This window comes from Sinocyclocheilus anshuiensis, unplaced genomic scaffold (genome assembly GCF_001515605.1).
Source record: "Sinocyclocheilus anshuiensis isolate Anshui unplaced genomic scaffold, SAMN03320099.WGS_v1.1 scaffold1254, whole genome shotgun sequence".
Classification (NCBI taxonomy): domain Eukaryota; kingdom Metazoa; phylum Chordata; class Actinopteri; order Cypriniformes; family Cyprinidae; genus Sinocyclocheilus; species Sinocyclocheilus anshuiensis.
Genome location: NW_015557130.1, coordinates 67,731 through 73,730, shown reverse-complemented (window position 1 = coordinate 73,730; position 6,000 = coordinate 67,731). Strand labels below are relative to the sequence as shown.

Sequence of the window (6,000 nt, the reverse complement as noted above, 5' to 3'; positions counted from 1 at the left end):
ACCGAATATCTATACTTTTCAAATTATCACATCGAAGTTAGAAATTCAAATATTGTGACAAAATTAATTTTGTAGGGTGCCACAAGTTTGTTAACATTTCCAAAGGGTGCCGCGACTGAAAAAAGGTTGGGAAACACTGGTTTAGACTAATCGATAAATGAGTCGATAGGTTAATAATAATAATAAAAACAGTCGTTAGTGGCAGCCCTACAACCCAGCAACTATTAACCATTAAAACACTCAAAACACGGTTTGCTGTAGCATGTTTTGGGACACTTCCATTAGGATTTAGTGGTTTTAACAAGCCACCAATACAGACCCACAGGGACCGTTACAGTTCCCATTAAAACCACTACACATTCTGCGATGGTTTCTATTGTTTTTACTGTAATCAACCATCACGCTAATGTGCATCTGTGACTACATACTGTACAAGCTCCATTCTCGGACCGGTTTCTTATATGCTTGCTTACGCAAAACACACTCACTCACACTCACAGTCACCTGAGGAAGAGGATGAGGAAGATCCTCCGCTAATGTGACGCTTCAGTGAAGATCTCTCCAGCCATGAGCACGCAGAAGGCGAAGGTTTCAGAATAAGAGTCCAGGGCTGATGCGCGCTTCGTGAAGCTTCGAAGCCTCTTTGTGAAACAGTGTTTCAAGCCGCCGAAGTCACGTGCTTTCAGTGAACGAGGCTACGTGACGTCACAACTGTTGCGAAACGTGCCGGGATTTCAGCGGTTTGCCTAAAATCTGTCTATCATCTGATAAACAAGCACGCTGTTAAGTGTAAGCATCTCCATGTTTTTATTTTTTTTACATTTCAATGTAATGTTATATCCTCCTTTCCTTGTCTTCACCCCCTGGCTAATGTAAAATGTTGAATGTGAATGTTTCTATAGAAAAAAAAATAAATCAAACAAAGCCCAGAGAATTGTTTTAAAAAAGCACATAGCCTATTACACAGACACTTCACATTTAATGGCATCTTGTTATTTTAATGTATTATACTTTCAATAAAGCATTTGCAATGGGTTTGTAAAATAGTATTTGTAAAATGTCCATGCATATTTGTTTCGGCCCGAGTTTTGTTGCATTTGCAGAGTTTTGTCCAGCAGGCGTCTCGAGCGCTTCGTGTGAATCAGTGAATCGTTTTGCGAAGCTATAGGTTCAGTTGAATCGGAGCTTCGAAAAGCTTCGCTCCTCCCACACTACGCTTTGTGCTGGAACTCTATAAAGAAAACAAAGTGATTCATTTATTTGTTTATTAATAATAACGCCAGATATATCTACCCTGCTGGGTCCATTACTTCCAAATCGCAGTCCTTTACTGATTACACGCATGTTTGGTAATAATCAGACTACTTTTTGATTATAATTTATACTTGTGTATTACTTTTGACCGAACTTTATCACTTATGAAAACTGCATGTCAAATTGCCAACAGAAAATACAGCACAAGTTCAATACACAATACATTCATACATGAGCTAACACAAATAACTAAAGGAAGTTTGTTGTAAAGCATTACCTCAGTCTGAGATCCGTTTAGATGATCTTTTAATACATTTGTACCAACTTCTAATTGGATGGGCCACTCGCCACTGCCAACCTCAGACTTGCCAACACTGCCAGCAAATGTTCATTTCTGTGTGAAGCATCATAGAGAGAGAGTTAGAGAAAGTCACGTCATTTGTTGATTTGGCAGAGAGAGGAGTGTTGCATGTATATATTTAAGAAAAATTTAAAATATAATATGTATATACATATAAGTATTTCTTGAATATATACTGTACATGTATATGTGTGTGTATTTATATGCACATGATAAATATGCACATATGTAAACACAAACTTTTATTCTGGATCGATTAGTCGCGATTAATCGATTTGATGGCTCTACATCAAAGTTAGAAGGTTGTGAAGATCTGATGACTGATCGTGACTGAAATGAAGACGATGTTCAGAGAAGCATATGAGATAGGAATTTCTACTCAATCAACATGCATCCATCAAATGCATTTTCTCTGTTTTACTAGAATCATTAATTAGGGGTCCAAGATTCTGACCCTCTGAAGAGGAAGGAAAATGCACTTATTCTTCTTAAGATTGGTTGAATTACGGCTGCTAGGATGATTTGACTTTTTTTCTATTCTATCTACTTGTTTTTCTCTTTATTTATTATAAAAAAAGCCTTGCTATGTGTACTGTGTTAGGCTAACCAAGACTTGTCAAAGCACCTACATATTGTTGCTCTTTTGTTGGTTTTGCTTGCTCTATTGTCCTCATTTGTAAGTTGCTTTGGAAGAAAGTGTCTGCTAAATGACTAAATGTAATGTAGCGTAAACTGTGCAAAGTTGTCGAGTATACAAGCTAGACATAAGTTCTCAATTTCGCAGAACCGTTTTATTATTCACTCATCAGCTATAAGAAAGTGTAGGCTAATCTGGCCAAAGAAGAACTTTTGTTTTATAGATACATTTTAATTTAAAAGCTTACAGCTCCAACGAGGTTTTGTTCTGTCCTCCATGCGGTGCAACTCACACCAGGAGCGAAGCAACTGGATTTTATTATTATTATTCGATTTTTTCGTCTTTTTTTCTTGATTTTTGGGGTTCTACCATGGGTCAGTTGGCTAAATGGTTGTTCCCTTTTGAGCGTTCCCTCTACATTGTGAAGCATTCGCAGTGGGAACTTCTCCAAAATCCTGAAACCTTATAAGATAACGCCAGTTCAATAAAGTGGCCAATTGTCACTAATCCATGCAAATTGCATGCAAATATGTGAAAAATATCATTAAGGACTCTAAAAAGGGCAGTTTCAGGACTATGTCGTGACTAAAACCCAGATTGAAATTCTTCAAATATCTGATTATCAGTTAGAAAGGACTGAAGTTGTAAGAGCACTATTTTTTCCAACACCTTATAAAAGGTAAGGTGGATCTTAGGTGAAAATTTGCTAGGACAGTTAAGGTTTCTTCAGCACAGGTGTAACAGTGGCCAATTTCAGTCTATCTGGGACACACCCAGTTTGCAAACTTTTATTTATAAATGACACCAAACCCGGACCCACAGAGGCCACTATTTGTTTTAAGTGTTGAGGATGAATTACATTGTTCGGACACAAGAAAGGTTTAATTTGAAATGTTTTCCTCGACTAATTGTAACAACATCAAAAGTAGACTTTAACATGTTCAGCCATGTCAGCATCCACCAGCTGTAACTGGTCTTTCAAGTTTATGATTTTATCACAGAAAAAAATGCAAAAAATCTTGATAAAGTGCAACAGAAGGGTCTGAGATTACATTTACAGGGGGATATAACAGAGTTTATGTATGATGATGTTTAGTAATCAGATCTGAAAGTAGCTTTAGGTTTCCTGACAGCTCTTTGATACAAAGACAATGCATCCTTTAAGTGTTCATACAAGATTTGTAATCTGTCGTTTTTCCATCTTCTTTCTGCTTTCCTGCAAGTTTGTCTCAAAGTGTGAATATTTTGACTAAACCAAGGTTCTGACTCGGCTTTAGGCTTGTACAGCTTAAAACATACATTAAAATGCTGCTCAGTAGTGCAGACTCAAGCGACAAGTGAGTACAGACCTCGTTAAAAAGCGTCGTAAAATCTTCGCAAAAATGAGATGAGTAAAAGCGTGTTTGTTTTGTATCAAGACCTGATTTCTGAGAAAGCTGAGGAAGTGACATAGTAAACATAACATGAGAATGATCAGATATAAGAGATCCAACAACTCTAACATCAGTGAGATCGGAGCCTTGTTCAATGACCAAAGATTCGCCAGTGAGACATCGCCATGATAAGGCCTTAGTTTAATCAGAGGAAAAAAGTCACGTCGAGGCAGGACCGGAGGGTCAGAAGGAGCAACAAAGCCAGAGACAACAGGACGAAGCCATCGAGATGAAACGTCCGGCAAATGCCAAGCAGCGAAGCGGCTAGGGTCTGCGTTCCATGGCTGAAAGACGGAGCTGGGTAGGTAACCAGCCCGCAGATGGGCCTTTAGTCTGACAATCACCCCTCCACGTTTCACGTACTATAAAGAGCCCACCGGCATAGGAAATCTGGAATATCCAAAGGTAGACTCTCACATGGTTTACCAGCGTAACTTCCGGTTTTGCACCATGTGAATCAGGAGAGAAATCTGCACAGATCAAGCAGCGTTTAAACAGCTCTAAACAAATATGTGGCTGGATTTTGATGTGAGAGAAAAAAAGCAGATGCACTTTTTCACTGGAGGAAGTGTTATTATGGATTATGGACTCTATGTGTTTTAGTTAAAAATGTCTTAATGCTGGATTAGTTTCAGCTTTTGTCTTCTCCAGATGTTAACTGATGGACTGGAGTGGTGTGGATTACTTGTGGATTATTGTGATGTTTTTATCAGCTGTTTGGACTCTCATTCTGACGGCACCCATTCACTGCAAAGCATCCATTGCTGAGACACTGATGCAATGCTACATTTCTACAAACCTGATGAAGAAACAAACTCATCCTAATCTGGGATGCCCCGAGGATGAGCACATTTTCATTGTTGAGCGAACTATTCCTTTAAAAAGCACCGGCAAAATCCCCTCGCTGCAGCACATGTACATATGGTCACATGTATGTGCAATGACAGAGTAAATATTTGCACATATTCCGCCGCTCTAGAGATCAAACACACACATGCGTCCAGAATGAGGCATCCTTGACATGTCAGACGGTCTCTCACGCTCACTGCAGGCACTGAAATACAATTCTGAGAGAAACAGGCTTCCACAGTTCTCACAGTTTCAGTTCATTCAAGCAGCTCGTATGATGTTCTGACAATCTCTTGATGAACGCTTTTGGACACTTAAGTCACACTTAAAATGTCTTAATTTCATTGCATTAGATACAGTTTATTAAAGCAAGTGTCAATGATACTCGCGCTTTTCTCAGAACTGACTTTGAATCATTTAAATGAGCTAGACTTTCAGTAATTTTCAAAAGTCAGTCCAAACTGACTGGTCTGAAGGTGATTTATATGACGTATGAAGTCAGAATCATCACTACTGTATTTCACCACATTAACATATGAAAAGTGTCACAACGTTTGACAGCCAGGAAGTGTCCAAGACTTTATTTTGAACAATCACTTCCTATTTTGAAACCTAACAAACTTCATCTAGTGAAATTTCTGATTGATAAGTGCTCTGTTTCTATCTAGTAAACACCACTTGTTTTCACCTTTTGTTACATAATACAAATACATTTAGATATTTGAGGCTTAAATGTCCAAACACTTTTGTGGGCTGCTGTATATGTTCAGCCAGCAGAGGCACAGAACAAAGTAAATCATTAAAAAAGACAGTCATACAACCAAATGCAAAGACGTTTTACTCCAGAAAAATTTAATTCCACCAAAACGACAGCATTATGAGCGCATGTTTGAATCTTCTGTACAATCCTTTCCTCTCGGGTTGATGTTCTTTTTATTTACACAAATGCACAGATTCATTCTTGACATCTTTCAGATAAAATATGTTGGTAATGTAGATGATGTTTATGCACTTTCTAATTGATTTTTAATTGCCGTGATTGATTTTGAGAATACTGCAGTGTCTCACATTTTTGCACATGCATTGTATGCTTATGCAGAAGGTTCGTAACATTAATCACGCTGCTTTTAAAGGTATTTTATTTCTCTTCTCTCCTGTTAAATGAGTCAAAATCGTCCTCTGAAAGAGAAAAGCCTCGGCTGATAGTGGCTGTGTAACTTGAGAAAGACGAAACAAATCAAACCCGTGTTCTTCAGGTGGGGTCACTGCTCTTTTCTTGGGTCGACCTTTGACCTTCCCTCCACATAACTTCACCTGTCACCTCATTCCTATACATAGGACGTGTTTTCATGGTGCTTCTGTGGTGCAGGAGTGACATCAGTCTGATCTTCATGGCATCTTTTGCTCTTGTGTTGCCGTGTGCAGGCCTTAAGCAGGTCAGCTGAGGGGACAGCATGCTCCTGAAG

At 38.6% G+C, this 6,000-nt stretch overlaps 1 protein-coding gene across 4 annotated transcripts in view; it reads right to left on the bottom strand.

Moving 5' to 3' along the window:
• The window catches only part of LOC107677945 (natural resistance-associated macrophage protein 2-like), a 27,857-nt gene extending 27,199 nt beyond the window's left edge, over positions 1-658 (bottom strand). For 2 of the 4 annotated variants that reach the window (XM_016473020.1, XM_016473024.1), the window contains exon 1: positions 505-658. The gene's annotated coding sequence lies outside the window, so the exon portion shown is untranslated. The other 2 variants (XM_016473021.1, XM_016473022.1) reach the window with 2 other exon arrangements.
• Between the last annotated feature and the right edge of the window lie 5,342 nt (positions 659-6,000).